This window comes from Trichechus manatus, unplaced genomic scaffold (assembly GCF_000243295.1).
Source record: "Trichechus manatus latirostris isolate Lorelei unplaced genomic scaffold, TriManLat1.0 scaffold00004, whole genome shotgun sequence".
NCBI lineage: Eukaryota > Metazoa > Chordata > Mammalia > Sirenia > Trichechidae > Trichechus > Trichechus manatus.
The window spans coordinates 22,081,646-22,093,710 of NW_004443940.1; positions in this window are offsets into that span (position 1 = coordinate 22,081,646).

Consider the following 12,065-nt stretch of genomic DNA (forward strand, 5'->3'; position numbering starts at 1 on the left):
CTTTTCTGTTGTGAAGCCCCAAACTGGATGCAAAATTTTTGTTAAAGGTCAAGCTCAATTTTTGATAGAAAAATTACCTCTAAGCATCAATTGTATATAGGTCCCTAGGAGGGGCAAACAGTTTGCTCTTGTCTACTAACCAAAAGGTTGGTGGTTCAAATCCACTCAGTGGCACTGAAGTAGAAAGGCCTGGCAATCTGCTTCCATTAAGATTACAGCCAAGAAAACCCTGTGGAGCTCAGTTCTACTCTGTAACAAGTGGGGTTGCAGGAGTCAGAATCAACTTGATAGCAACAGGTTTTTTGTTTTTTTTTTAGAAAATATAAATAGTATATTTTGTTTTACAAGCCATTATATTTGCACCTCCTTTTTAACAATGGCAATTTAGGGTGGATATTAGTTGCATTTCCTTGACTGTAACTGTTTCTGTTTTCCCTCCTGAATCGCTTCTATATTCCAATGACCACATTACCACTAAGAATTGAGCCTTAACAGCCCTTGTCTCTGCCAGTCTTATCCTGATAGCACATAAAACCCCACTACCAAAAAAACCACACAGGTTGCCATCGATTCTGACTCATAACAACCCCATAGGACAGAGTAGAACTGCCTCATAGGGTTTCCAAGGCTGGAATCAGACTGCCACATCTTCCTCCCGCAGAGTGGCTCTTGGGTTCGAATCATTGACCTTTCTGTTAGCAGCCAAGTGCTTTAACCACTGCACCACCAGGGCTCCTTGAGAGCACATAACACAATTAAATTTAAAGAATCTATCATAAAACTGGAAAAATTGCTATTTGGTCATGAGAACATCGTTCTCTTTCTTAACCTGCTATTTTCCAGAAAGTCAACAGTTTATAAAGACTGTCAAATTGCTCCAAATGGTCAAGAAGCAAATCTCTTTGTTGGAAAACTAAACAAAACCTTCCCATTATAGGGTGACTTCTGCCCTGACTTCCTTTCTGAACTTTGCTCAGAGAGCGCTTAGTTGGCAAATGTGCCTTATTCCATAAGCACCCTCAAGGATAAAATCGGCCATCCAGGTCCTCTGATCTTGAAGATCACTTTAAAAAGTAAAGTACCGGGTGTGTTTTCAGGTCCAGAAATGTGTCATATATTACACTGTGCATCAAATTAGTTTAAGTATGTAGGACTTTGAAATACCTTAACATCACCATAAATTCAATGACTGGAAAACGCGAAGGGGCCATGTCTATCTGTGTCCTTCGCCCAGGTCGACACTTGGGAAATATTTGTTAAATATATGAAGGAAGGACAGGAAGGAAGGAGGTAGAGAGGAAGAGACAGTGAGAGGAAGGAACGAGGGGAAAGAAAGAAGGAAGACAGTAGTGAAAGAGGAGGAGGGCCGGGAGGGGAAGGGGGCAAACTTACAGATAGGTGGTACACCTGCACAGGGCTGACAATACCGTGGGCAAAGGAGGCTCCTGGGTGCAAAATTGAAGGAGGCGCTCCTCCTGGGATTATGCAATGTGTCGTGCACTTGGGAGCTGAGAGTGAGTGCCGCCTTAGATCTTACCCCCAGTGCCTCATTTGCCTCACCCTAGTCCTTGCCCTGCTGTGGCACAGCTCAAGGTCTACAGTGAGACGTGGGCCTGCCGGAAGTCCCAAAATACATTTTGGACCAATTTTGTTAAGTTGCACGTTACTCACCCCCTTGCTTGCTGCTATTCGTCAGAGGAGCTGGAAGGAGTACATAAGGCCATCACAGGGCTCCTGGGCCTCATCCTATCTCAAAGAGAGAAAAGTGTGGTCCCTACAAAATGGCGGTTTCCTTTCACCTGGCCTTGGAGAGCAAGCATCACTACAAAAGGGTGGTTTCCTTTCACTAGGACTTGGAGAGCAAGTATATAAGCCCCTCCTAAATGTAATGGAATGTTCTGGAAATGTACACGTGGTAGACTGGATGGAGTGTGCAGGCCCTTCCAGTTCTAAAGTTCTGTAACTTCTTACCGTAAGGAATGTCTAACAGAGAAAGCATACTCCCGTAAACTAAAGCTGGGCTCAATAAATTGGGTTGGATAGAAGATAGGGCCAGACAAAATATTTTCACACACAGGCAGAGGGTTTTGTCAGTGCCCTTTGATACAATGGCACCAGAAAAAAAGTATACTTATTCATTTAGTTCATTTTAAAAAACAAATTGACAACTGAGGAAAATAATGTGATAAAAATATACACGGACCCTTGTCAATGATTGCTTCCTGATGGCTCCTGCCCCATGCCTGGTGCAGCGGTCCCTGCCGCACCCATTTATGCTCAAGTTGCTTTCAGAGTCCCTCACAGGGCTCTCACTTGGGATGCAGCCTCTTAAGTTATCTGGATTCATCCTTGCATAGTGGTGAACTTTTCCTGCTAACCCATTTTTAACCCTTTCGTGTCTGGTGGTACACATAGGAGCCATGAATGTTTTCAGGCTCTGGGGTTTATTGGGAAGCTGTTGTCCCGCTGACAGTGAGAGCTGCCACAAGGCAGGGGCCTTTATGACTGTTTGAAATAGAAGAAACAGGTGCATGCCACAAACTACTGTTTTTAAAGGGTACTATATGAGTTGTCTAATTTTTTTATAGGAAAAATAAAAATTTTGAAAATTTTTATTTGTTACACATGTATACCAATAGACCCTGGTGGGGACTCTGGCGTATAATTAGTGGTACTTTATATGTATCTCCACCAGGCGCTCCTTGGAAACCATATGTGGGCAGGTCTACTCTGTCCTATAGGGTGCCTGAGTTGGAATCTACTCAACGGCAATGAGTTTTTTTTGTTTTGTTTTGTTTTTTATGTACCACTAAACACAGGGTAGGCTCGTGGGAGAGGGCAACCCAAAAAAAAATCCATGCTACTACCAAAAATTCAGACACACTCAATGATTCAGCATGCTTCCATTAATGAAAATGCATGGTATCAATAAAAAATCAAAGCAGAAAAACAATTGGGTCACCAAAGGGTTATAGCCTTTATTGCTCCTCAGATTCTGTGATCTGGACCTCCTGACAATCTTCATATGCCCCTACTTTGATCAAGTGCCAATCTTGCCAGGGACTTCCACAAAAATGAAATACCCTCCGGCCAGCCAGGATTTAACAAAAAGACTTAGAGAAAAACCAATATATGTATGGAGAAATACCGACACCTACTGGTGTTATCTAGAACTACAGCCTATGACAGATGCCACAAAGATGCAAGCAGCAGCAAAACCTACAACTTACAAATGAGCCAAAAACATTTTAAATGAAGATTTTCTCTCTTTCTACAAATTCGATGAGAAATTTTAAGGAACCCATAACTCCAACCTACTGAATTACCAAAATTTTGCTCATGTTTTTTCCCAATACCTTCATTAAAATGTAAATTGTATCAAAATAATCTACCATTCTCCATGAAAATATGCTACATAATCCAAAATACTGAGAACTGATCAAATAAGCAGAATATTATCAACTACCAAAGCGTTTCATTCACTAAATTCTTCAACACAGTTATATATGGGCTGTTGTGTTATAGTAAGATTCTCCAAAATACGAAATTCAATTTGAGAAGATATTAAATTTCCCAAGAATATTAACAGAATTGAGTGTAAGAAGAGGTAGGATATGATCTTTACCTAAAATCCACGCAAAGTAATACATCTACGTTAACCATCACTTAGAAGCATTGTTCTTCAGAAGAGAATTCCAACAGTGGGGCACATACCAATAAATTGTCTCTTCCTTCTAGATTTTTCTCTGTTTTTCATGGAAATTTGCACCATTGGCACAATGTACGTTTTCCATATATGCAAGGGGCAGAATTCAGTTGGTCACAAAAAACTACTTACAGTTCCTGACCACTGTCACCGACATGGAAGATTATTATTTCTCCTCCTTCTCTTCTAGAACACTAAGGCAGTGGTTAAACGGTTAAGCATTCGACTACTAACTGAAAGGTTGGTGCTTCAAACCTACCCAGAGGTGCCTCAGAAGAAAGGTCTGGCAAACTGCATCCAAAAGGTCGCAGACTCGAAAACCCAGTGGAGTGCAGTTCTACTCCACATACATGGTGTTACCATGAGTTGGGATCGACTGGATGGCAACTGATTTGGGTTTTTTTAGATCTCCACTGCTCAAGGTTTCCCTTTTCAGAATAGCTTGAAGCCCCACTCCTACCCCATCCCCACCCCCGGGCAGCCTAGTCTGTGCTTCTTGTAGGCCACAGCCAGCACTGGAGAAGACTTCCCACACCACTGTACACCAGCAAAGAACGCAGATTTCATGGACAGTTTCATAGGAAGATAGAAATGCTCGCTTATATTGAACCACCTACAATAAGTATTCTTTAAAATCCCTTTTAAATATTTCTGCGCTCCTAATTTACACATTTTTGGGGAACACAATTCAATCCATAATACCATGTATGTGTGGCTATCTATAGAGTGTGTGTGTGTGTGTATGTGTGTGTGTATGTGTATGGCTTAAATGATTTCATGGCCTTTTCCAGTGATAAATTGCTGTCAATTCTTAAGTTGTCCTTAGAACTATGTTTTAAATAGTAACAATATATCTTAGCATAGGGTACACCAGCCCAGGAGCAAGGACAAGAAGGTAGGAGGGAACAGGAAAGCTGGACGAATGGAAATGAGGAACCGAAGGTCAAGAAGGTCAGAGTGTTGACATGTCATGGGGTTGGCAACCAATGTCACAAAACAATATGTGTATTAATTGCTTAATGAGAAACTAATTTGCTCTGTACACCTTCACCTAAAGTACAATAAAAAATACATATCTTGGCATAAATCACATGTATATTAATAATATGAAATCCCTGAGTGACACAAATGGTTAAGTGCTCAGCTACTAATCCATCCAGAGTCGCCTTGGAAGAAAGCCCTGGCCATCTGCTTCCGAAAGGTCACAGCCTTGGAAACCCCATGGAGCAGTTCTGCACACATGGGGTTGCCATGAGTAGGAATCAACTTTACGCGCGGCGACTAATAACAACAAAGACTTACTTAAAAAAAAAAAAAAGTTGAATGAATTAGTGGGAAGAACTTCTTATGTTAAAAAATACTTTTTCTGAATTTGACATCAAAATTGAAACGGTTAACTACTTCCTTGGCTGGTAAGGAGGTTTGGACCCGCTTAACACAAAATTAGAGCTTTACTCAGTTAATTTGATATATTTAGGCAGATAATCAGCTACGCAGCTAGAGAATACTTTTCTCAACTGGCTGTTCATCCTGACGAAAAGACTCTGGCCAGGCCTGTTGAGTCTACTGTCCCAGGCCTTACAACTCGGAGGTAGCCAGCCACCCGTGTCCCGGATGGGCTGCCTTTACAAAGCGGCAGTGGGAACGCACAGGGACGACAACTGGTCGTTTCTCTATGTCCTGTGGACAACATGGCACGATGCACTGGCTGCTAGGACGAAAACCTACGCACAACTGGATGGCACGTCCAGGCAGCCTGGCTTGCTAAAGGCACTGTTTACAATCCTATTAATGCTGTAGCTTCAGGGAGGATGGTTGGCGATATAAGAGGCTTGGTAAACCATTGCCAGGCTTCCCTGCGCCAGGCAGCACCTCATCTGCACAGGCAGCAGACGATCACTGCCAACCAGAGAGCTTCTTCCCTGAAGAACCAGGGAGGATGGAGACGCTGCCCTCACAGAACAAACCGCAGACTAATGTTCTCTGGTGTCCTTAACTAACCGTGTTCTCTCAGCTCATCCCAAGAGGATGTATGTGTCAGGATGCTCATTTTCCCCAAACCTCAAACTCACTTCTCTGCAGGATTACTCTAATCAAGCAATGTGTTATGATGTGTGCTGTGGTGTCGACTCTGAGCAATAGACTGGGTAATTCCCAAGTGTTCACATAAAGCCTCGTAGGCATGTGTTAAATGTACCCTTCCACTGACAATGAAATGTGATATGACCCAGATCACATGCCTTAACTTGGCCCAACTAAATAAACCAATAGTCTTCCACAAAGCAAATACGCCTAAAATAATAGACAAAAGACCACATGTACGCAACGGTGAGGCAGAAACTAATCAATTTCCCAGTACCTTAGAGAATATATGATCCCAGAAGGAAGCAATCTGCAAGAAGGTGAAGATTCTAAAATGACATTTGCCTCAAAATATTTTCCACAGAACCTGTAACTGCCTAATGGGTAAGACAGCAAAGAGGTCTTTGCCAGTTCAAAGCCTGATTTTTAGTTGTGGCTTTCATATTAATTGGTTACACGACCCTGCACAGGTACTTTAACCTTTCTGGGACTCATTTCCCATATCACCAAGCATCACAAAGCTAAAAATCTGTAGACCAACAGAAGACCTCCATTTCAATGCACATAATACACAAACATTTGTTTTTCCATGAGCTGCGTTTAAGTTACTCGATGTATGGGAAGGTTTATTGTGATGAAACTGAGGCTGATTTAAGAAAATTAAAATAGAGATACTTTTGAGCTTATGAAAATTACTTTTAAATGTTTTTTTTTTTAAATCAGAAACTTCATTTTAACAAAGTGAGACATGGCTTAGAGGTGACATGTGGCTCAGCTCTGCTTTATCTGCAGCACCCCCAGCAGTAACTATGAGTATGAGTATTACCAATTACTGGCTTCACACGCTGAGAGCCCAGAGCATCTTCAAGTTGGGATATAATGGAAGGAGCATTGGACTGGGTGAGGACACCTTCGCACACTGTGGTGGGGTCCTTGGCGGTGGAAAGCGCGTTAGAGTAGAGGTCAATAGACCAGACTCTTAATGCTGGTTTGCTAGTAGCTGGAGGTTGGAAAGTAGAAAGTCTCTCTGGCCCTCAGTTTTTACATCTATAAACCCCATTGCCGTCGAGTTGAGTTGATTCTGTCATAGCGACCCTATAGGACAGAGTACATCCGCCCCATAGGGTTTCCAAGGCTGTGACTCATAGTAACCCTATAGGACAGAGTACAACTGTCCCATAGGGGTTCCAAGGCTGTAATCTTCATGGAAGAAGATTGCCACATTTTTCTTCCACAGAGTGGCTGGTGGGTTCAAACTACCGACCTTTTGGTTAGCAGCTGAGCACTTAACCACAGAGCAGCCAGGGCTTCTTCTTTACATTTATAGGAGTAATTAACTGAGTGCTGCAAACAGTTAATGCACTTGGCTGTTAACTGAAAGGTTGGAGGTTCAAGTCTACCCAGAGGCACCTCAGAAGAAAGACCTGGCAATCTACTTTGAAAAATTCAGCCTATGAAAACCCTATGGATCCAGAGGACAATGAAGGGAAGAGATGTGTCTAACTTCCACCTCATTTGATTAAGAAGAAACCCCGTTCCTGGATTTCTGATCTTCCACTCTTCCATTTGGTGGATGTGGTGATGACATCGGAAAGCACATGCTGAAGATAGCATAGCCACCTTCGCCCTGGGTCCCTGAATGACTGCACGGGGCAGAGCTGCCACCATCCTATCGTACTCACCTTGGGGCTGTTACATAGGAGAGAAATAAACTTGTTTATTTTATTTTAAAGAAAACCTGTGGATCACAATGGTCTGATCTACAACCGATCAGGGGTGTGGCCTGGGACAGGACAGTGTTTCGTTCCATTGTCCACGCGTGGGATCACCATGAGTCAAGGCTGACTCGATGGCAGTTACCAGCAACAGTGTCTGAGTATTGTTATCACACATCAAATACCTTGATAAGCCCAGGAAAATGAAAGGCACAAAACTGAGGCCTTTGCCTGAGAAGAAATGGACTGCTTTTGTTTTAATTGACTTTTGTTTACCTCAGTAGAATCATCGGATGCTGCCATCAAAGAAGAAACAAAATCCTGGACCCAGAAGAAACTGAATTTTCAAAGGAAAGTTATTAGCGAAGAAGAGTTTGTTTTCTCCTTAAGAGCTTCCTCACGTTATCCAGGGGCCTCATGATGGTGCTGGCTGCCGGCGTTTACAAAGGGCCTGTTGAAGGGCTTATCCTTGGCTCAGCTGCACTCCCGCAGCCTGGTGACATAAAAGGCGCCGCGGGAGACACTGACAGTGCATCAAAGCCGGAATGGATAAAATCGACTGGTTTCTAAAGATATTCAGTGCAGGCCCTTAGCAGCATGCCCGGGCCCTCAGCAACAAGCTCAGCCATGCATAGAGAAATGGAAAGTAAATTGAGATTTGATGTTTGACAGAGGTTAATTCCAAGCTTTAGAAGATGTAGTGCAAAAATGACAACAGAGATGTTTGCAAATCATCATCTTCTTGATTATTTTTTGTCTTTTCAAAGCCTCAGTATTTTTCCAATTTTCACCAGCCAGATTCTACCAATGTCTAAGTTGACTCATAGTCACCACAGGAGAGGAACTTAAACATTGGTAGAATCCGGGTGTCGAAAATTGGAAAAATATTGCAGCTTTGAAAAGACAAAAATAATTATTAAGAAGATGATGATCTGCAAACATCTCTTTGTTGACATTTTTGTGCAGACATCTGCTCTCATCTTTTCGTTGTCATTTTGTTACTATAGGGTCGCTATGAGTCGGGATCGACTCGACTGCAATGGGTCTGGGTTTTTTTTGGTTTGGTCCTGTGGTGAAAATATGACACCCTCTTTCAATCCACTGAGCAAGAGTCTTGCTCTCTCTTCATTTCAGAGTAATTTAAATTCTTGTAGCACATAGTTTGGGATATTTGATATCCTGGTCATACTGAAAATGGCCATCTTATTTTCCTGACTCTACTTTATGGACGAGTTTAAGGAAAGAGTCTTTCAGAAAATAGCAAAACTGATTTTTTTTTGCATATGCAATTTCACAAAATTTAGTATTGTATAAAAATATCAACGTGCAGCTGTTCCCCAGCATTTGGTTGACTTCAGACTAGTTAACACATCTGGAAAATCAAGAGTCAGGGACTGGGAAACCGTTTGATGATAATTTACTCTTGTCTAATATAATCCAGGAAGCCCTGAGGGCACAGTGGTTAAGAGCTCAGCTGCTAACCAAAAGGTTGGCAGTTCTAATCCACCAACTGCTCCTTGAAAACCCTATGGAGCAGTTCTACTCTATCCTATAGGATTACTGTGCGTCGGAATCAACCCAGTGGCAATGGGTCTGGTGTTTTGGTATTCCAACTATAATCTCATAAAATGATGCTCCTTTAGTTAAACCTTCCATTATCATATTTTCTCTACTATACTTATTAACTCATTACAGACTGATATGGCTTATCAATATTTTCAGCAACAAAATTAGAAACAAGAAATATGAACTGTAGCTAATATTCAGTGACCTGAAAGAGCATGGGATTTAGAGTGAGTCAGACCTCCCAGTGCTGTGGATCTCCGTAAATCTCTGAGTTTCAGATTCTCTCTTACCCGGTGGGTGTAATACCAATGCTGACTTCACAGGAAGGTGTGAGGTGCTAATGAAATAACACATGTGAACGTGTTTTGAAAAATGATAAAGTATCACACAGATGTTAGTCATTACCTAAAGATTTTTAGATCTTTGAAACGTAGCATTCAAAGATTCTGTACTCCATAGTAGTCAGATGTTACAGTAATCATCTTGGTTTGTGTCCAGTCCAGAGAAATCTGATTGCTGATAGCAAGAACAGGACAGAACGAGCTGGAAAAAACTAATACATTGTGCTTTTGAGTGCATATGTTGACCGTATTAAATCCTTTTGTAGCAAAGCTTTTAATACATGAAAACATTTGCAGGACCTGGCTGCATGGTATGAAATAAAAGATGCATGAATTTCAAACATATCTGGTAAATGTCAACATGATTCAGTTACTAAGGGCTTGTAATCCAAACTAAATTCATTATTTGTTTTTGTACTTTTAAAAATGAGTTTGGTAGGAAAAAGCTAAACTCTCTGTGATTTTATTAATTATTCATGTCAAATATACGACCTTAACTAGGACATACGATTAATAAAAGATGCTCAGTAAGGTATGACAAATCCCCTGGCCAGCCCTGCCACAAGAGAGAAACTCCAGGCCTATCTGAGGTTCTAGAAACTTGGCTTGGCAGCCTAGTCGCTGCTATTTAGCCATTATGTTCAGCTGGGCAGTCCAGAAGGTAAGCAAGAATTGTTTTCATGCAGAGACCTCAAATGGAACTGGAACAAACTGTCTAATTCTGGGATGGACCCTAAGAAATAGCAAAGATGCTATTCCATGGTGCTAGTCTGCATCTCTTAGACTTGTTAATCAACAACGACTAATAATAATAGTTGGTGTCAAGTTGATTCAGCCTCCTGACAACCCCATGTGTGTCAGAATACAACTGTGCTCCACAGAGTTTTCAATGGCTGGTTTTTCAGAAATAGATTGCAGACTTTTCTTCTGAGGTGCCTCTGGGTTGATCAACCAGCAACCTTTTGGTTAGCAGCTGAGAGTGTTAACCGTTTGCACTACCCAGGGACTCTAATAATAATACCATTAATCATGACAATATATCCAACATTATCTTAAGCACTTTACATTAATTTTCTCATTTAATCCTTACACCATCCATCCTGTGAAGTATAAGCTGTTATTACCCCCATTTTACAGATAAGAAAACGAAGCACAGAGGGGTTGAGGAACTTGCCCAAGGTCACCAAGCTAGACAGTGGTAGGGCCAAGCTTTGAACCAAGGCAATCTAACCCCAGAACCCCCTTTCTTAACCATAACCAAACTACCCCATAGGGTTTCTGAGGATGTAAACTTTAGGAAGGCCCACTGTGGCATTTTTCTCCCATGGAAATGTGCCCCTGGTGGGTTAGAACCACTGACCTTCCGGTTAGCAGTCCAGCGTTCTGCCACCAGGGATCCCTAGGAGGAGGGTAGGAAATGCTAATACCACCTAGTATTTTTTCTAAGTAACTGACCCAACTTCATGTAAAATTTCATTTGACTGGGTTAAATGCCTGAAAGTTATTAAAAAAAAAAAAAAAAAAAACCCTTCTAAATAATGATTATACGGTTGTTGTCGTGTGCCACGGAGTCAATTCTGACTCATAGCGACCCTATGTGAGCCTAAGACTGCCCCATAGGGTTTTCTAGGCTGTAATCTTTACCAAAGGAGAACACCATTTCTTTCTCCCGCGGAATCGCTGGGTGGGTTCCATACTAGCTAACCCTTATTGGGAGCTTTATGCCTCTTAGGTAATTTACTCAATGCTTTACTTACATGGTTTTATTTAATTCTCATCACAATCTTACAAGGTAAATGATCTATCCTCCCATTTGACAGATGAGGTAACTAAGGCTCAGAGAGGTCAACTTGCCCACACAGCTGGTAAGTGTGGTGAACTCAGGTGTGGAGATGGTCAATTAGGACAACGAGCCAAACCCAAAGTAGCAGTAAAGCCTTCATACACTTAATACAACAGTACAAGCAAGTGGCAAAAAGACACAGCAGTTCCCCGCTTTTCCCCACAGAACAAGGGTGGGCAGAGGCAAGCGTCAAATGGATGGAGCCTGGAAAGAGGAGGAATCTTCTCACTGCGGAGGAGCCTAAAGAAAACGCTGCAAGGAAGCGGGAGTTGCATTCGAATCCAATCTGTCTGTAGATGCCAGGCTCTTAACCATTGTGCATTCTGACTTCACTCTGCATGAATTTTTCCAGCGGGCTACTAGTTTCCTCAAGCAAATAAGACCAGTCCTTTGGGTTCCCCAGGAGAACTCAAAGTTACTCCCAGGCCAACTTGCTCAGGCTGACAAGCCCAGACCCACTGAGAAGGAATAAATAAGTGAAAAAAAAGTGCTGCGCATCCTAAGAAGACTTGAGTCGGAAAGGAAAGCTGGACGAGGCTTGCCAAGAATCACCCCCACTCAAGCAGCCTACTCCACGCAGCCCTCGAAGGCTGAGGGGAGGAAAAGAGCGCCTCGGAACCAACGATGCGACGCTTGTTTCCAGCGCCAGTGGGGGACCCATTTGCCGGGGATACGCTGGGGGCGGGGTCTGGCTGGGAGCGCGGCGCCGAGAGTTGGAGCCTGAGCGCCGGGTGTCTGACGAGCGCGGCTGGGGGTCTAAGGCCCGGCGGGGCACGCATCGAGGCGGCGCCGAGTGCCGGAGCGGCGGGGGC